This window comes from Humulus lupulus, chromosome 2, assembly GCF_963169125.1.
Source record: "Humulus lupulus chromosome 2, drHumLupu1.1, whole genome shotgun sequence".
NCBI lineage: Eukaryota > Viridiplantae > Streptophyta > Magnoliopsida > Rosales > Cannabaceae > Humulus > Humulus lupulus.
This window is the reverse complement of record NC_084794.1, coordinates 49,841,575-49,863,160: the sequence shown is the minus strand read 5'-3', so window position 1 is coordinate 49,863,160 and position 21,586 is coordinate 49,841,575. Positions and strand designations below refer to the sequence as shown.

Sequence of the window (21,586 nt, the reverse complement as noted above, 5' to 3'; positions counted from 1 at the left end):
GGGATGTGGGTGCACTGGCGGCTCTGGATGACCTCTGTCGGGCCGGATAGCCGAGGATGTGCTTCCTTCCCCTCCCTTGGGGGAAGAGGTTCCTCTGGTCTTCCTCCATGTTTAGGCATATGAGGGTTTTTCGTGGAAGCCCTTCGTTCATCTCTGTCCCGGTGAACCTCATCATCTTGTAGTTGTTGTAAAAAATTTGAACGCATTAGCATCTTTCTTTGTTGGAAGTGATGAAATAATGTTGGCTTGATGCTTGTCGTTCCCACAGACGGGGCCAAACTGTTGACGGTGAAATCTCGTCAATGATCTAAGGTTAGAAAACTGAGACTGTATTGCAAAAGATATCTTCGAAGAAGATGGAGAGAACTTGGAAGAGTAAATATGCAGAATTACAATGGAGTAAAAATTGTATATTTCTTAATAGCCTCAGCATACAATGAATTTTCCCACCCCTTAGTTTGAGGAGTTAAAGCCTATTTATAGATGAACTCTAATGGCCCTCGATACAAGGTGGTCCTAGGGGACATGATCGTACATAGGTACACTGTCAGGGTAGTGGTGTAGGACGTTGTGGTGTCGACTCTGGTACATGGTTGGGGGCCCTCAGGTAGTGCCTCCACTCTTCGTACGGGTTCATACCTCCACTACTTGTTAGTCACAGATATCAAGGTCATGCCTTTGTTCTTTTCAAGGTTGTACATCCTGTGCTCGTACATGTGTTTCATGCCTAGTAGTCCCCCTTACCTAAGTATCTTCTCTAGGTTTCTTTATATTTTGGTAAGTTTCGAACCATACTTCTTTTCTCCCGGCCCTATTTCCAGGTATGAGGCCTGGAAATAGGGGATGGGTCTCACAAGGTGAGACCCTTAGTGCTTAAGCGAGTACCCATGAGTGGCTTGGGCATTCACGAGGCTCAGGGATGGGTCTCACAAGGAGAGACCCTTGGTACCTAGGGGAGTACCCATGCGTGACTTGGGCATTCACGAGGCTTGGGGATGGGTCTCACAAGGCCAGAACCATGGTACCTAGGCGAGTACCCATGCGTGACTTGGGCATTCATGAGGCTCGGGGATGGACCTCACAAGGTGAGACTCTTGGTGCCTTGGCGAGTACCCATGTGTGACTTGGGCATTCATGAGGCTCGGGGATGGGTCTCACAACGCAAGACCCTGGGTGCCTAGGTGGGTGTTAGCGGGAGATGGCTGCATGCGCGTGGTGGACAGCCTCACATAGCGAGGCCCTAGGAGCCTCGGCAGACGCATGTGCACGGTGGGCAGCCTCGCATGGCGAGGCCCTTGGAGCCTCGTCAGGTGAACACACACTGTAGGCAGCCTCGCATAGCGAGGCCCTAGGAGCCTCAACACGCACACGCGCACGGTGGGCAGCCTCACACAACGAGGCCCTAGGTGAATTGGCAGGCACACGCGCATGGTGGGCAGCCTTGCACAGCAAGGTCCTAGGTGCCTTAGTGGGTCGGGCAGCCTCACATAGCGAGGTCGTCGGGTCTCTCCGGGTACTTTCGCTAAGGTCTCCTATGAGAGATGGGTCTCGCGTGGGGCAAGCTTGGTTTGCCCAAGGCTAATGAGAGTAAACCTCACTTTTTCTCTTGAGTGTTGACTATGGCTCTGGTCAATTTTTTGCATTCACAGAGGGCAGGATGGATCGGGTAGAAAGAGAGGAGAGAGAGACCGTGTGATCCATTAGGGTTTCTAAATTTATTTTATTTATTTATTTATTAAATTATTAATAAAACTTTTGGTAAAAAAACTTATTCAAACTTTTAGGACACACATAAGTCTTTAGGGCTCTCACTGCGTGTCCTAAAATAAATTCATTAAGGACTCTCAATGAGTGTCCTAAAAAGTCCAGGAACTTTTGTTAAAAAAAATAATTCAAACTTTTAGGACACACATCAGCTTTTAGGGCTCACACTGCGTGTCCTGGAAAAAATTTAAGGACTCTCAATGAGTGTCCTAAAAAGTCTAGGAGCTGTTTTTAGGGCTCGCATTTAGGTGAGTGCCCTAAAAAAATGTCCTAAAAATATGTTTTTTTAGTAGTGATGACTCAAATTTTTGGCTATACTATTGCTATGGAAATATGTGTAGCTCTTGATCAAATATACTCCACTGCATCTTTTGCTTGCATCACGAAGCTTTATCCATCAATAAGGATGGTCTCACAACTTTATAGAACATCCAGAAGTTAAAAAGTATCACTAAAATATTCATACTTCTATTGGAAAGCTAGTTTCCTACAATGATCACATTATCTATTTTAATGGTGGCTTGGGAGAAGATTACAATTCTTTTGTCAATTCTATGCGGAACAGAGCCAATCGACCTTCCATTGAAGAGGTACACAACTTGTTTATCATCTATGTATATAGATTGAATAAGCAAAATGATGCAAATCAGTTGAACACACTTCAAGGCAACTTAGTGTGTCTATCCTTGTCCAAACACACATTACAACACTCCCAACCACTCTCTTTCAATCGTTTTAACCTTCAACCTCAACATCCTCACTCAAAGTTTTCTCCTCGTGAATCAAGCTTTATTGGGAAACCACCATCTTCAACTTAACACCCCACTGCCTCTCTCTATTACAATAATGGCATGTATACTAACAAGAAATAAGAATCACATGTGTTGTTATCATTTTCATTAATTTGTTTGCTTTTATTTAATAATAGGAATAGTAATGAGAATCACATGACTTTGGGAGAAAACAATGAGAATACTTCCCCTCTCATTTTCTTAAGTAATGTCATTACTAGTAGTCAATTTTTATTTATTTTGTATTATTAAAAACTAAAAGACATATTTACCCTAAAAAAATATTCTCTATAAAAAATATACATTTCTATAAAGGGAAATTTAGTCAAATTAAAACATTTCGATTACCTTTCCTGATTATGTAAACAAAATAAAATATTTATGATTCCCTTTCCAGCCAGTTTAGTAAAGAACATAATAAAATAATGATTCTAATTCTTCAATATTTTATTTTCATTCATTTCTCCTATTGATTTATTCCAATAACGATTATAGTTTGATAAACGTGCCATAAGTGGAAACATCCCCAAATAACAGTTCCGAATATTCCCAACCTCCCAAGCTTTGATGTTAAATCTACCAAAAGCATGGACACATTGTGAATATATGTTACCATAGAACAAATCTAAACTTTCAACCAGCACCACCACCTCCTCGATCATATACTGTTTTTTATGACTCAACCTTATGCTTCACCTGCTTTTCAAAATGCCTTGGCCTACACTACTACTTCTACCTCTATTGGTGATTCTTCTTGGGTCATGGACTCTGGAGCCATACATCACTTCACTCTTAAGATGGTCATGAAATCCAAATGGGGAATGAGCTTAGATCCATGGTGATGGGCAAGGGCAATGTGAATCTCTTCTTCATATCCAGAAAAAAAGTTCTACTTACAAATGTTTTGTATGTTCTGAATATGAGTAGAAATATTGTTAGTGGAAACTTGTTAAGAAATGTGGACATCAAAGTGTTGTTTGAGTCTGGTAAGATCATTTTGTCCAAGGGAAATTACTTTGTGGGAAGGGATATGTTTGTGATGGTATGATTAATTTGTGTAGCCAAGACTCAAAAATTGACAATAATTTTGCTACCTCTTCATGTTATATGCTTGGCTTAAATTATATTACTTTGTGACATAATAGATTTTCTCATATAAGAATTAGAACAATATTAAGAGTTATCAAATGTGGTGTAATTGTATGTGATAACGCCGAGCATGATAAATGTGAATTATGTGTTAAATGTAAAATGGTTAAGAGAACTTATTTTTGTGTTGAAAGAGAAGCTAAGTTGCTATATTTGATACATGGTAACTAATGTTAGACATATATACTTTATTACTTTTATTGATGATTGTTCTAGGTTCACATATGTTTACTTGGTTAAGAATAAGGATGAAACTTTTACCATGTTATTAAAATATTTAAAGCCTTGGTTGAAAATCAATTATTGGAAAAGAAAATCAAAATAATAAGAAGTGATAGAGGCGGTGAATACTTTTCAATTGAATTGAACTTATTTTGTGAAATGCATAGTATAATACATGATTGTACAACCCTTTATACACCCCAATAAAATGGTATAGTGGAGAGAAAGAATAGAACATTTGTAGAAATAATAAACACTTTGCTTTTACATGAAAGTTTGAGTTTTATATTATGGGGAGAACCCTTGCTATCTGCTTATCATATTCTAAATCGGATTCCTCTAAAGAAGAATCAATTTTCACCATTTGATATATGGAAAGAATAAATGTATAACCTAGGGTATTTCAAAGTGTGGGGGTGTCTTGATTTTTGCAAGAGCGCAAACCCTAAAAGGACCAAGTTGGGTCCTAGGGCGTTAAGGTGTATAGTCTATTAGACTTGGAGTCTAATATATCATAATTGGTGTTATACCCAGATTTCGAGCCACAAGAATTGTGACCTCGAAAGCTGGATTCATAATGAGTGAATTCGTAAAGTCTGGAGTATGTTCGAAGTCTAGACATCGAGCTTGCAAAGCTGAGACGACTTCGAAGATGGTGGCCTCGAAATCCCCACGAGCTCGATAGGTAGGCCCCGAGGTGCATCTGTTCTCAAGGGTGACCTCGGATCATGGGCTCCGAGCCTGATGCGCATAGGATCTCGGAGTCATGTGGCCTCGGGAGATGTTATTAGCTCAAAGTTGATAAGAGACCTGGGAGAATAAGGCCTTGGTGATATAGGATAATAACCCTGAATATCCTAATGAGTCATCTATAAGAGACGCGGTCTACATTTATTACTGTAAATCCCCTACAATTAGGGGATATTATTTGATTAGTTATACGCCCCCTTGTCTTCAGGGGACGTTTCCTTTTATATCGGATTATAGGCATTTAAGGCCATTTAATTTATTTGCATAAAAAGAGTAACTACCCGAAATATGTGGGAGAGTATTCTGCAATCTTCTCTATAAATAAAGAGGTCATGCACAATTGTAAAGGACCGAATTTTTGTAATCTGAAGGAAAAACTCTGGAGAATTCATCCTTGAAGGGTTCTTCAGAGATATTCTTAAATCTCAATAAGAAAGACTCGTGGACTAGGCAGATTTAACTGCTGAACCACGTAAAAAATCGTGTTTGTATTATCATATTTTTATTGGCCATTACTGATTATTGTTTACGTGCTCTTCTTTCATTGTTGGCGAAAAACGGCGTCAACAATTTGGTGGTTTCATTGAGAGCCTTAAGCATTCATTATTGAAAAAGTCATGGCCACTAATAATCAGAATACACCTGAAGAGAATTATCCAAGACGTCCTGGGAAACAACCAATGGAAAATCCAGATGTCGAAGAAAGTAGTGGATCCTCTGATTCTAGGGGACCACCTCCTCCACCAAGAGATGAGGATATGTACTACAATCCTGAGCGATATGTTCCTATAGTGGAACTCGAGAACCGACAACTGAAACAACAATTGGCGGAGGCCAACAAACGGAATGAGGAGTTGGCAAGGATAGCCGCAGAGGCGTAGGTGGCTCAGCCCCTGCCTCTACGTGAAAACCAAGCCCCTCCTCCAAGGGACGTACACGTTCCTCCCCGTAGACCCCGTGGGCATCCACGGAAAGATGCTGCCACGAGGAGGCCAGCTCAACCTCCGGCACCTGCAGAGACATCCGCTCCACCTAGGCCCCAGAGGAGTACTCGGGCTCGGGCCCCGGTTAATCCACCTGAGGAAGCGCCTGGGGGAACTAAGAACAACCGAGCCCCTGCAGAGGCTCGGACTCAAGCCCCTAGGAATGCACCACACGCAACCAACCCATCTCGGGCAAACTCCAGACCATCTAGGCCGCGGAATGGGTGGCAGCCACCATCGCCCATACGGTTCCCGCCATCACCAATGAGATATCCTTCGCCCCCTCGCAGGAATGCTCAACCAGTTCGAGATCAGGGCGAAAGGCGTGCGGGAGGGAGACAAGGAAACGAGGAAGCTTTCTAGGAGCGGAGAGGCGCCCCATCAGAAAGAAGTCAAACATCCCGGTCTCGCACGGTAGAAACGAGGCGGCATGGAAGAAATCCATCTCGAAATAACTATGCGACGAGCTTTACCAGCGATGACTCTGGAGATACCAGGTCGTTCAGCAAGCATGACCGAGGTCGTAAGAATACTAGAAGCCGCAGAAATCGCCCCAACCTGCGAGAACACCTGAATCAGAGTCAGGGTAATGTTAACCCGATAAATCCGGACCTGAGGGATCGCTTGAATAGGTGTAGAGATCCCTTACAGAGGTGCGAGCCTGGAATTGTGATCGATGACAACCGACTCCAGACAGTACCTCTTGCGGACCCAGTCTAGAAAAGAATTGATCAGCTTGAAAAGGCCTTTAGGCTTTTGAAAAACTAGCAAGAGAATGATCAATATGAAGACATTGACGAGGAGCTCGAGCCGTTTGTTCCCCATATTTCCAACACTCCATTTCGTCAAGGGTTTCGGATCCCTCACGTCCCAACGTTCGAAGGAAAGACCGACCCGTATAGTCATCTGAGCACGTTCAACACCATAATGAGAGCCAGTAACGTGGGCTACGAACTCAGATGCATGTTGTTCCCAGCATCATTGACAGGACCAGCCAAAAGCTGGTTCGAAAAATATAAGAGACACTCAATAACTTCTTGGGAGCAGCTGTCCAAAGACTTTAAGAAGCAGTTCAGAGCCATGATGGGGATCAGACCAGAGGCATCAACTCTAACTAACGTTCGACAACAACTAGACGAAACACTAAAAAGTTACCTAACAAGGTTTAATCTGGAAGTCGCCCGAGCTCAGAAGGTAGATGACAGTGGACACCTAATGGCTGTCCAAGCCGGCGTAATGCCAGGGAGTGCCCTCTGGGACGACATGCAAAGAAAACCGGTGAGGTCCATAACCGAGTTTAACAAACGAGCGCAGAGGTTTGTCAATGTAGAGGAAGCGAGGTCAACACTTAATGTGACTTCCCAGCCCGAAACTACAATGATAAACGTCAACTCTGCCTCAACCTCGGCAGACCCGGTAGCTGCAAAGATTGTGGTGGAAAACCCTTCCAAGAGGAAAAAGAACGAAGGGAGTAACCCCGAGGCCGAGGGAGGAAAGAAAAAGAAAGGGGAGAGATATTTCTCCGTGTATAGAGTATACACCGAGCTCAATGAGTCTCGGGAGAACATATACCTGACTAATGAAAACCAAGTCCCCTTTAGGCAGGACCCGATGAGAAATCAAAAGTCCAAGAGGGACTCCAGTAAGTATTGCCGATTTCACAGAGACACCGGGCATACAACCGATGAATGTCGACAACTGAAGGACGAGATCGAAGGATTAATCTCGAGAGGTTACTTTAGGCAATATGTCAAAAACCAGAGTACTAGTCAGGCGGTCGCGAGCCAGAGAGTAGCCGCGCCTCCGACCGCACAAAATAATAATTCCTGAGCTCAAGAAGAAGATAGGCCCCCACCGATAGATGGAGAGGATGTAATAACCATCTCGGGAGGGCCTCATCCCGTAAGAGTGGACAGGAATGCCCAAAAGAGATACGTTAACGAGGTAAAAAATGGGGATGGATCTCCTTATGAACCCGAACCTAGGGCTCCAAAAAGCCAGAGGATTGAAACACAACCAATAACTTTCACTGAGGAAGACGCGTCCCATGTTCAGTTTCCTCACCATGATCCGCTGGTCATCACTCTCCAGCTGGCCAATAAAAGGGTCCACGGAGTTCTCATAGACAATGGGAGCTCAGTTAACATCCTCTATAAAGCAACCCTCGAGAAGATGGGACTCTCCCTTCGTGACCTGAAAGAATGTGCAACTACTTTATACGGCTTTTTAGAAGAAGGAACCGCCTGCATAGGCTCCATCGAGCTCCCTGTAACCTTAGGAGACTATCTAGTCTCGACAACTAAGATGATGGAATTCGTGGTAGTGGATCTACCTTCAGCCTACAATGTTCTGCTCGGGAGACCCGCCCTGGTCGGGCTGGGGGTAGTCTCATCACTAAGGCATCTGGCCCTTAAGTTCCCGATCCCTAGCGGAGTCGGAACATTAAAGGGAGATCAATTAGTAGGGAGGGAATGTTACAGCATCTCCTTGAGAGGAAAGAAACAGATGAGCGCACAAGCGCTCGCCATCATTCAAAACAAAGACAGAACGGTCTTAGAGATTGACGAAGAGATCGATCCAAGGATTGAGGAGAAAGTTGACCTCAAACCCTTAGAGGAGCTCGAAGAAATTCAGCTCGAGGAAGCTGATTCCTCGAAAAAGGTGAACGTTAGAAAACACCTCCAAGATGAGACAAAATAGCAATTAATTTGCTTTTTGAAGAAAAACCAGGATGTCTTCGCGTGGTCGCACTCGGACATGGTGGGAATAAGTCCAAATATAGCAAGTCACGCACTGAATATAGATAAAAGCTTCCCTCCGAAGCAACAAAAGCGAAGACAGCTGGACGAAGACAGAAAAAAGGCACTAAAGGAGGAGGTTGACAGGTTAAAGGCAAACCGATTCATTAGGGATGCCTTTTACCCTGACTGGGTAGCCAATCCGATGTTGGTCCCAAAACCCAATGGGACATGGCGAACCTGTATTGACTACTCATATCTCAATAAAGCTTGCCCGAAAGACTATTTTCCGTTACCAAGGATTGATCAGCTCGTGGATGCCACGGCGGGGCATGGCCTGATGTCGTTCATGGATGCCTATTCTGGATACAACCAGATTCCCATGCATGCCCCCGACCAAGAACATACGAGCTTCATAACGGATAAGGGGCTATACTGCTACAATGTCATGCCATTCGGGCTCAAGAATGTTGGGGCCACATACCAGCGGCTCGTGAACATGATGTTTTCAGAACAAATAGGGAACAACATGGAAGTTTATGTTGATGACATGCTTGTCAAGTCTCAACTCAACAAGAACCATGTTGATGACCTCGAAGAGTGCTTCGACGTGCTCCAAAAGTATAACATGAAGCTAAATCCTCAGAAGTGCACTTTTGGGGTGTCTTCAGAAAAATTCCTGGGCTTTATCGTGAACTCTCATGGAATCGAGGCCAACCTTGACAAGATCCAGGCCCTAATTGACATGCCTTCGCCTCGAAGACACAAAGATGTCCAAAGTTTGACCGGACGGATGGCGGCCCTAAGCAGATTCATCTCGAAATCTACGAACCGTGGTCTTCCATTTTTCAACCTATTGAGGGGAGGCAAGAAATTTGAATGGATGGAGGAGTGCGAGCTGGCCTTTCAGGAGCTCAAAAAGCACCTTGCAGAACCCCCCATCTTGTCAAAACCTGTTACGGGAGAAGTACTGTACCTATACCTTTCCACCACCGAACACGCAATAAGCGCAGTACTCGTTCGAGAAGAAGAGAAGGTGCAAAGACCCGTTTACTACATCAGTAAAAGATTACTAGGGCCAGAGTCAAGATACCCCTTAATGGAGAAGCTGGCGCTTAGTCTAATTCATTTGTCCCGTAAGCTCTGCCCCTACTTTCAGGCGCATCCCATCCATGTGCTGACTGATCAACCACTTAGGCAAGTCTTGTCTAAACCAGAAGCTCCAGGTCGACTTCTTAAATGGGCAGTTGAGCTTGGACAATTTGAGATCACCTACCACACGAGGAAAACAATTAGGGCTCAGGCTTTGGCTGACTTGATAGTGGAATGTACTGGCATGGCCGACTACGAGGTGATAACCCCGGCCCACGAGCTGTGGAAACTTTACGTCGACGGCTCATCAAATGAAAATGGAGCGGGGGCGGGGGTCATTTTGGTTACCCCCGCAGGGAGTAGATTTCATTCTGCCTTAAGATTTGGCTTCAAAGCATCGAATAATGAGGCCGAATACGAGGCTTTACTCGTGGGACTTCGTATAGCAAAAGAGCTCAAGGCTAGAGCTATACATTGCTACAGTGACTCCCAGCTCGTGTTTAATCAAATCTTGGGAGAATACCAGGCTCGCGGTACGAGAATGGCAGCTTATTTGGAGAAGGCAAAATCCGCATTGGAGTGTTTCGAATTTTATGCAATCGACTAGGTTCCCCGAGAGCGGAACTCAAATGCAGATGCTTTAGCTCGGCTCGCCACATCCGCTGAAAATGAAGAACTGAACGTTGTGCCCATAGAACACCTATCGGCACCTAGCGTTAATGAGCCAGAGGAGGAAGATCTATGTATGATCGAAACAGAGCCTACCTGGATGACCCCAATAGTTGAATATCTCAAGAACGGAGTCCTTCCAAGAGATCGGAACCAGGCTCGAAAGTTGATGTATCAACTTCCCCGTTACACCATTTTGGACGGAAAGCTATATAGAAGGCGATATTCCATGCCGTTACTTCGGTGCGTAACCCCACCCGAAGCTAAAAAGATCATTGAAGAAATTCATGAAGGGTTCCGCGGAGATCACACCGGGGGGCATAGCCTATCCAAGAAGATCATACACCAAGGATATTTTTGGCCCACCATTAAGTCAAATTCTTTCGAATATGTAAAGAAATGCGACAAATGCCAGAGATTCGCCACGATTCCTCGAGCTCCACCATCCGAGCTGACCATGTTGACATCCCCATGGCTATTCGCGGTATGGGGAATCGACCTCATTGGCTCTCTCCCAACTGGCAAAGGTGGTGTAAAATATGTTGTGGTCGCAGTGGATTACTTCACAAAGTGGACGAAAGCTGAACCGTTGGCAATAATAACTTCCAAAAAAGTCCTTGACTTCGTGGTAAAGAACATTGTATGCCGATATGGGGTGCCGAGGAAGATTGTGTCCGAAAACGAGACCCAGTTCGATAGCGACTTGTTTACCAACTTTTGTGAAAAGAATGGAATAATAAAGATTTTTTCGTCAGTAGCTCATCCTCAGGCAAATGCCCAGGTCGAGGCTGCCAACAAAACTCTCAAGAGTTCATTAAGGAAAAAGTTGGAGGAAGCAAAGGGACGTTGGCCCGAAGAATTGCCCCAAGTCCTATGGGGTTATAGAACCACAGCTTGAACATCAACAGGGCATACCCCGTTCTCTCTAGCATATAGCTGTGAGGCAATGTTGCCCATCGAGGTCGAAATCCCAACGATCCGAACTCAGATTTACGATCAAAATTCAAACCACACTCAGCTCGAGGAAACCATAGACTTGATTGAAGAAAAGAGAGAAGAGGCTCAGCTGAGAAACGCTGCCTACCAGCAACGAACTACCAGGTATTTCAACAAGAGGGTTCGAGATCGAAAGTTCGGAATGGGAGATCTGGTGTTGAGACGTGTATTTTTGGCAACACGAAATCCGGCAGCTGGAGTGCTTGGGCCGAATTGGGAAGGACCGTACCAGATAGAGTCAATCATCTGGCCCGGTGTGTACAAACTTGCGAGATTGGATGGGAGCCTGGTATCACGAACATGGAATGGCGAACACCTTAGACCTTACTATCAGTAGTGTAGGAAAAGTGTTGCCTGTAACCATGATTTTCTATCTATATTAGTTTGTTTGCTTTTGAATTCCATCAAATAAAGATCTATTTCGTTCAATATGTTATCTCTTTTTATTTTTGCAATCTCTCTTAATTTAATAACCTATGGTTACACACATAGAATATTAAGGGGGCATCATTGGTATATATACCATCAGCTTAAAAAATAAAATAACATACACGAAAAACATAAAAGTATTTGGATATAACCAGATACGTGAGCTTAGATAGTTTGGACATAACCGAATTATCAAAAACAAAAGTGTGTGGATATAACCAGATACGCGAGCTTAGATAGTTTGGACATAACCGAACTATCAAAAACATAAAAGTGTTTGGATGTAACCAGATACACGAGCTTAAATAGTTTGGACAATCAAATTATCAAAAGAATAACGTTTGTATTTAACCAGATGTGCAAACTTAACAGGTTTGGAGCAAACCAGCCAAAACTAATCGACGATAAGTAGGAACCTAAACCTACTTCGAGATAAGCCGAGATCGAGGCTGGAATATCTTAAAGGAAAATAGTTTCAAACTCTTAACCTTGGAGTAAAAACCAAGGACGAGAAAAAATAACTAAGCAAAAAAGATATAACTAAACCATTCACATTACATACCATATAAGTACTTTCGGGTTCATGGTTAAAGTAATATCCGACCTTGATGAATAACGAGATCGGAAGCGAATAATTCGAGCAAGCGATGCATGAATGCATCGAGTCTCGAGCCTAAATCCAAACTATGTTTGTATGAATAAATAAACATAAAACTCATTCATATAAAATATGCAAAATATTTCGAGCCAAGAAGTGTAAAGCATATATAAGTTAATATAAAAAGAAATTGTATCAGCCCTGTGGGCATAAATTAAAGTAATTAAAAAATAAGGGGACGCAGCCCCAAGATAAGATTTCCCTGAGATCAGATTCAAGAAGGAGGAGTCTCCTTATCCGTCTCAGCGTCAGTAGCACCGGACCCCTCAGGACGAATAGCATGACTATCCTTCTGAGCTCCCTCGCAGGCGGCCTCCCGAGCAGCCTCTTCCGCCTCAAGACGAGCATTCCACTTATCAAGAAGCTTCGCCTTGAGATGGCCTAAGAAGCTGGTATCCAGGTCTTCGTTGTTGGCCCACATTCTGTACATGGCCGAATCAACCGCCTGGTCCTTCTTCTCCTTATACTTAGCAAGGAGACGAGCCTTTTCACCTTCAATAATATCAAAGGTGGCGGCCTTATCTTCTTCGAGCTTTTTGTTGGCCTCCTGGAGCCGAGCGATCTCCTTCTCAAGTTCCGCGTGCTTGGAATTCTCCTTCTCAAGCTCCTCGAGCCTAACTTTCAGCTTCCCAAGCTCGGATGCCTTGGCCTCAAGCTCCTTAGCTCCTGCCACAAGCTTTGCATTTGCTGCCTTTAGGTCATCACTTGCTTTGAGGTGGAGATCCTTCGCCTCCTGAGCATAAGACTTGCTTGAATGGATCTCATTGTTCAACTTATAGTTGAGCTGGGCAGTAAAAGCAAGAGACTGACAAAATAAGAAATCGTCATTAGCGTCAGGTCTGTGTGATTAAAACTAAGAAGTAGAAGAAAACTTACCGCGATAGCGAGCTCGATACTCTTCTCATAGAGGGCAGTGCAGTCTCGGGCATTGTTCAAGTATTGCCACTGAGGAGCTTCGAGACTGCTAAAGCTCTGGCCGATTCGAAACATAACATCCGAGCCCAGCGTAGACCCATGGGACCCACCTGCATTGTCAATTACATACTCCTCCATGTGGGTAGAAACTGACAGCTTCTGAGTTCGAGAAGCAGAAGGCTTTCTAGGAAGTGGACCGAGTGTCGGCTGAACCACTACAGGAAGTTGGGGCCCGGTCATGACAGAGGCATCGACCTGCGAAGACAGCGCCGTGATGGAACTGGTAATAGGCAGAGCTGGGGGAGGAGGTGTCTTCTTGGTCCTCTTGGGGACTTTGGCAGGCCAGTCCACCTTTCGCAACCCCGCCCTGGGACGCTTGCTCCTTTTGGCGCCACCACCTCGATGATGTTGTCGAGGTCGGAGTCCATGGCACCTGCACAGTTCCAATCGAAGTTAGACATCATGCTAATAAACTTGGAAAATAAAAAAGAAAAAACCAAGTAAAGAAAGACCTAACTGGAACTCTCCCCCGAACTAGAACTCGTGGACCATGAAATTCCCCCATCTTCAGAAGAGGCGGGGGGAGTACCTTCCCTATAGGTGGACGTCAACCTCGAAAGGTCCCTATAATCGTTTGTCCCATATTGGACGGCTATCCCGTCCCACACTTCATTCAGACTATACATGGAGTCATACTTCTCAAGCCAACTATCAAACCTATGAACTCGGCCATCTACCCAAGTCCAAATATAGAAGTGGTCCCTATCGTCTGGGCACAAGACTAGCCCATTGGGTTTGTATTTTAATAAGGCGGGGGACCATATTCTCGAGCTAAGGATGACTTTACCTTCTTCATCCGAGTCTGAGCTCGAGGCTTCATCATTAGCCTCATTCCCCGATGGCGGACTCCTTCAGCGAACTGGAGGTGGGGGCCTCACCTCTCTCCTCGGAGGGAGGATGCTTGTGGGCAAAGGCACCTGCTCCCAATGTTCATACTTTTTATTGGACCAGTCAAAGGTGGACTGGCCCTCTCCCAAAAGCTCGCAATCTCGGAGCTTATCCTCATGCAAAAGGTACAAGAGAGACCTCCTGCCATGAGGGAGTTGGAGCAGGGTCTCTCTATGCCCCTTCATCGCCTCGTCGGGAGTAGGATGCTGAAAATTGGCTGGAAAGTAAGACACATTTCAACTAAGTACGGATCTTACAGTTAAAATCCCGAGCACAGGGATAAAGAAGGTTGGAATACTTACGAATCCGCCTGAATGAGTAGCATCAAGACGGAGACAAGCCATCTGTCCAGAAGAAGGCTTTCTTGAAATCAGGTGGATGATTAAGGAGATCCTCAAATACCTTTTTCTCCTTGGGATAGCTCGAAAGGTAGTAAAATCCATCTCCTCCCCGAGCTCGGGAGGGATTGCTTTTCAGACAAAAGAGATATAAAATCTCCTGCGGCGAAGGCCTCTTCCACTTTAGCTCGTGGTATAGCGACCTCAGGGCAGATAGAACCCTGTAAGAATTGGTGTTGAGCTGGAACAGAGCCAACCCAACAAAATCCGTGAAGTCCTTGAAGAAAGACTTCAAAGGCAATAGCGCCCCTGCCTTCATGTGTTCCTGACTCCATGCCGCATACCTCAGCCTATTGTCAGGGTTCCCAGGGACGTAGCAGCTTCGTTCGTGAGTGGCCGAAGCTCGACACCTCAAGGAACTTGACAACCTGAGGCCATGGAGGGCCAGAATGTCAGTTATCTGACTTGTCGAGGTAACCGAGCTCCAATAGTGCTCGGCCTCGAAGATTTCTCTCCTCGGTTGCGAGGTAGAAGGCTCTCCCATAATAGCCTCTCGAAGGGTCCTCCTTTTCTTCTCTATGACCTTGTCAATTTGGCGGTGGTGATGAGCTCGAATATCCTCTTGTTCGCGTGCGAGATCGTACTCGCGAATTCGACGTTGATTCCGAGAAAACAGCGATTCCGGGCTCGGAGTTTTGGGCGAATAAGGGATTGCCAGCAACGACCCCCACCGTCTTTCCAGATTCTGTGACATCTAGCGAGAAAGAAAAAATGGTGAGGGCCATGCATGCAAGAATTATGGGCTTGACAGGACAAGCTCGGAGTGTAGGAACAAAATGAGCTCGATACTAAGATCCTTATTAAAGAGTCAGAATGTGTATTCCACGAGAAAAAGGAGGAGAGTGGACATTTTTTTTGAAAATCCCGAAAAGCAGGGGAAAGAGTGGCGGATAACCAGAAAAGGTAATCTTGGGTATCGTGCATTCTTCAAGGCCAAGGTTTTATACCTGATATCTTGGTGTACAAGAAATGTCTTTTAAAATTTTAAAACCCAGAAAAAAGAGATCTTGCTCAAACATCAAAAATGGGTATGGAACTAGTGATGTAAACCCAATATGGAGATGTAAACGTGGAAGCCTATCGGTCAAAAATTCCCTAACGTATCGTACTAAGAAAATAGACTAGTACATTCACAAAAATAACAAGAACAATATGAACAGAAACTGGCATAAGGGAAAGTAAAGATTGGACACTTACACAATAATGGCGATTGCAGAGAAATCGTTGACTGGAGGAGAGGCTGCAGATATGAGCTCACGGTCTCGAACAAACTGAAGGTCCTTTGTTTTTTCAGCTGAGAGAACATGCACAAGAAAGAAGTTCTCTGGGATGGTCTCTGGTTTCGTCCGTCTCTTTTGTTCCTGATGTGTGTAAAATGAGAGGAAGAAGAAGACCTTGTATATATAGAGGGAGAAAAGTGATAAAAAGGATTAATCTGAGCCATCGGCCAGAATCCTCATAAAATCCAACGGTCAGGGATCGATGACATGATGGTACCGTAAAGGTGGAAAACGAATGATCGTGGGCAGATTTCTAAGGTACTCGAGTACCATGAATGAGCAATACCCAACTGACGTGTGTCCATTCTTAAGTATGTGACAGTACGGTTCCCGAAGAAAGTAGTTCAAAAGTTTCTTTCTCTTAGGATTCGAACAAATACTTTTGAGGGGGCAAGATGTTATACCCAGATTTCGAGCCACGAGAATTGTGACCTCGAAAGCTGGATTCATAATGAGTGAATTCGTAAAGTCTGGAGTATGTTCGAAGTCTAGACATCGAGCCTGCAAAGCTGAGACGACTTCGAAGATGGTGGCCTCGAAATCCCCATGAGCTCCATAGGTAGGCCCCGAGGTGCATCTGTTCTCAAGGGTGACCTCGGATCATGGGCTCCGAGCCTGACGCGCGTACGATCTCGGAGTCATGTGGCCTCGGGAGATGTTATTAGCTCAAAATTTGATAAGAGACCTGGGAGAATAAGGCCTTGGTGATATAGGATAATAACCCTGAATATCCTAATGAGTCATCTAGAAGAGACGCAGTCTACATTTATTACTGTAAATCCCCTACAATCAGGGGATATTATTTGATTAGTTATACGCCCCCTGGTCTTCAGGGGACGTTTCCTTTTATATCGGATTATAGGCATTTAAGGCCATTTAATTTATTTGCATAAAAAGAGTAACTATCCAAAATATGTGGGAGAGTATTCTGCAATCTTCTCTATAAATAGAGAGGTCATGCACCATTGTAAAGGACCGAATTTTTGTAATCTGAAGGAAAAACTCTGGAGAATTCATCCTTGAAGGGTTCTTCAGAGATATTCTTAAATCTCAATAAGAAAGACTCGTGGACTAGGCATATTTAACTGCTGAACCACGTAAAAAATCGTGTTTGTATTATTATATTTTTATTGGCCATTACTGATTATTGTTTATGTGCTCTTCTTTCATTGTTGGCGAAAAACGGCGTCAATTGAATTAAGAAAAATTGAGTTTTTTGAGAACTTATTGTATAGTGACAACAAACCTCAAGAACCTATCTCATTGGAAATAACTCAATGAGAGTTACCTTCAAGGGTTGTAGATCAACCATTATTGCCTAGAAGAAGCCAAGGGCTTAAAGAGGTCAGATCACAAGACAAGTTCTCACAACTGGATATACTTTACTTAGTAGAAGATAATCATAAATGAGACACTTGGAAGTATCCAATGATACTTTAAGTAGAGGATGATATCAAAACCTTCCAAGAAGCTATGTCTTGAAGACACTCCGTATTTTGGAAGGAGGCAATAAATAATGAGATGGAATCAATTATATCTAACCACACTTGAGAAATTGTTGATCTACCACAAGGATCAAAACCAATATATTGTAAGTGGGTATTTCGAAGAAAATATCACACCAGGTTTAGACAAGAGGAAGACATGGATTATTTTGATACCTATAATGCATTGGTAGCAATGACAACTTCAATAAGAATTTTGTTTGCATTATCATCAATACACAACCTATATGTTCATCAAATGGGTGTCAAAACAACATTTCTAAATAATAGTTTTAACATTAAGCAAATTACATTAACTTATTTTCTAACTTAACAACCAAAATATAATTTTCTAACATTAATAGCAAAATCATTACATGCCTATATTATTCACCTATTTATCTAAACAAAATTATATTAGAAAAATTGGTGGGAATGAACTCTTTTCTTTTATGTGATTTCGTACTCTAACCTAGTTTTGATAATTTTTTGTAAAATGATCTCTACTTGAAAATTAGATTAGCTCTCTAAAATTTTCGATTGGCTCTCTAATTTTTTTGACCAACTGCGTGAATCAAATATACTAATACAATGGTCTGGTTGGTCACTGTGCTCCTCAGTGGTGGGGGTGATTGTGCCATGAGAGAAAAACAAAGCAACAGTGAGCAAGAGGAAGAAAGAAAAAACAAAGAAAAGAAAATTAAATATAGGGTGTATACTTTTTTGGACCGTGTGTTTTGTCCCATTACCTGTTTGGACCCTGTATTTTGTAAAATAGTTAAAATAGAACCATAAACTCAATTTTGATGAAGAAAAAATTGAATATAACAACACAAGTTTTAAACATAATGATTTTATTTTTGTTCTGAATTGTTAGTTTGTTTAATTATTTGTGATTTTAGTTGAGAAAAACATTAACCGAAATCGGGTTTAGGATTATATTTTAACCATTTTACAAAACATAGGATCCAAAAAGTAATTTATCAAAATAGAGATTCCAAACAGCTAATGAGACAAAACACGGAGTCCAAAAATATATAAGCCCTTAAATATACTAATACATATGAATATATATATATATATATACACTTGTCTAGTTCTCTGTAGTGGCCTTTTTTCTATTCGTCGTCCTTTGTGGTGGTGGGAATGAGGGACGAAAAGGGAAAGACAGAGAGAGATTGGGAGGAGTTGGAGAAGAGAAGAAATAGCCAAATGTATCATTAGCAGCCGCAGTTCAGTTTCGCCGCCAATAAGACCCTTATTATCATTGCCAATAGTGTCCCCTCAAAATGAATTTTTTTTCTGGTAATGTAATGAACATTGAAAAGAAAATTATTAAAATATTTTAAAGTCAATTCAATTATAAATGATTATCATGACATGGAAGAGAGAGACATTTTGTTTAATATTAAATTTTTAATAGTTGGCCCCTTGGTAAGATAGTCCTGGCTCCATGCCTGATTGAATACAAATAATTATCATATTCAGAAAAGAAGAAACAATAACGAACTATTCTATGAAAAATGAAAAAAGTACAGGGGGTGTTGGTTTGAATTTTCATTCAAATCACAAAAAAAAAATGAAACAAAATAAAATTTAATAAAAAAACACAATGTTTTTTATTTATGAAAATGATTTGTAGTATCAGATATCACTATAATAGTAAAGTACAAGGCAACTGGTAGAGTGATCACTCTTTATTTGTTGTAAACGCTCAATACATTTATTACTCTACAAATTTGATGCTTATAATATTATTTCATGAGATGGAAGCGATGCGGTAGTAGTTGTCTCATAACTTAATGGCGTAGCTCCGGAGGGCAGCTGCGTTTATAGGGCGTGCATCGTTTTGGTGGCTGCCGGTAGGCTGGTGGTGATGGTGGTGGTGTTGCTGGTGGTGATGGCGGTCTTCTATTTGGCTTTGGAGTAGTTGGATAACATGATCTTATGTAGCGTGTACAATTTGGAGTTATTAAGTACTTGTGCGGCGAATTCGGCAGCAGTGGCTTGTAAGAAACACCTTATTCACCATAAAATTATTAACTAAAATGTTAGCAAACCAAGTATGTACTTAATGTATCATTTTAACATACATATGTTTGAATAAGAAAACATATCTATATATATAACCTACCCAAAACGATAGAATGTTTATATGAATTTATGAATATGCATGGTCTCACCTTGAGGTAATTGTTGAGCTAGGGTTGAGGAGGGTAAGAAGAGAACGGTAGCCAAGAGAAAGCTAATCAATACAAGAGAAACCTTCTTCATCTTTATTAATTGGAGGTGTACTGGCCTTATTTAATTTTATTATTATATTGCAGTATACCTTCTTATTTTAAAAACTCCTTGCTTATTTATAGTCTTTTCAAGTGTCAAGTGTGTGGACCTGAGGATATACATAAACAATTGGTCTTACAATCTTATCCTCCTGAAATATTTAAAACATTGTTTTTTCTTATCCATATAATCAGTACGGGTTACGAAACTGTTTAATGTTGGATTAAAATCCTATTTTATGGGCATATGTACACTGTATAATGTTATTATAAAATGTGATATATTTTTAAATGACCAATTATGTTATAAATATCATAGAATATTAAAGTGTCATGTATTTAATATATATAAACAGGAAAATGAATTTTTAATTTTATAATGGCAAAATAAGAAATCACTAATTATAAATTAGGGTTTTGATCCCTTATATATATCATTTTTTTCTGTCTGTCATCCCATTAACAGAAAAGAAAAGAAAAACTATTTTCTCATAGAGACACATATTATATAGGAAGATCTAAACCCTCTGTGCAATCTCCAACAATGGCCTCAGGTTAGTGCTTCCGCTCTTGTGTTAATCTTCTTATTTAATTTAGCAAATGATCTATAGAATTATGATTTAGGATTTCTCATATATGCATTTATAGTGACATAATTTTGGATTATGTGTTGGAGATTATTATTTATTCATGTTATTTAAGTGTAATAGAAATTTTAACAAGTGGTACCAGAACAACCTTTGCTGAATTAATTGAAGATTTGATAATTTTTGTTTCAAGATTTTGGGGTTTTTTTAATTTTTTTTTTCTTTTTTATCTTCATCAATATCAATGCCGCTGCGCTGCGAGCTTTACATATTATCTATGTACATATCCATATATTTTGGATTGATATTATTCATGTATATGTGTTCTCGAATTTATTCTGGTTCTTATTTTCTTTTGCTTGATATAAATTGAATCCCGCATATATTTTTAAAGATTTATGCCTTTAGTTGATTTAAAATTGTTTGATTACCTAAGAAATTGAGCCCAGCCCAAATTTTCGTTTATGGCATATTTGTAATATTACAGATTTGTTTATATAGATTTAGTTTTTTTTTTAATAGATATATGATTTCTTTTGTCATTGATAAGTCTGTTCTGTATGAGCCATTAAAATATTAATTATATGATTCAATAGATGAGGTATTCATGTCATGGTATATATGGTACATGTAATAGGTACATGTAAGCTTTCTTATTAATATAGTTGACATGATTTTTTCTTACAAAATTATGAATTATCATATATACGACGGCATCAGGTATTCGTTTGCCTCTTATATACAGTTTATCATAGATAATAATACATTTTGTCATAGATATAATTTGTTTGATTTTTCTACAATTTTATATATTCATTATTATTATAATATATATTTTGGCTTAAACAATTAAAATCAAATTTTGGTGTTGGATTTTCTTAAGGATGTCTAATATTCTGAATAGATTAATTGAAACAATATGTTGCCAAAGTGATATTTTTTGTGTAAATTAATTTATTTAAAATATCAAGATGCTTGTGTGTTTGTAATTTATGCATATAATAACTGACCCAAAGGTAAGTGAATATTTTGTTGAATTTCATACACACCTGTGATAATAAATGTGTGACAATTATAAGGTATTTTGTGTGAACAATATGTGACAATTATAAGATTGACTTATTGTTTGACATAATTTATTGTCAATGTTTGATTGCTACAACAAGAGTATCGTTACAATTAATATTATTGTCCCAAAGACTTTAATATTAATGTTGTGCTTGGTATCTTGAGATGGGATTAACAAAATTTTGAATTTATTGTTTGATATGCATATTGATGTGAGATTGTTTTGTTCTATATTCAGTTAGTTCATCTTCTGCTGCCTCAATATCTGATAATATCAATTCTATTCCTATGGTTAATGGGACCAATTTCAAGGACTCGAAAATTAACTTACTTATAATTTTCGGATGATTTAGACCATGCATTAAGGGATGAACAACCTGCAC

General features: G+C 41.2%; 1 long non-coding RNA gene across 1 annotated transcript; it reads right to left on the bottom strand.

Moving 5' to 3' along the window:
- Positions 1-18,861: 18,861 nt before the first annotated feature.
- LOC133816018 (uncharacterized) lies at positions 18,862-19,611 on the bottom strand. Its single transcript, XR_009884962.1, has 2 exons — positions 19,450-19,611; positions 18,862-19,286 (listed from the first exon to the last, which is right to left on the bottom strand). It is a non-coding gene; the product is annotated as an uncharacterized LOC133816018 (long non-coding RNA).
- Between the last annotated feature and the right edge of the window lie 1,975 nt (positions 19,612-21,586).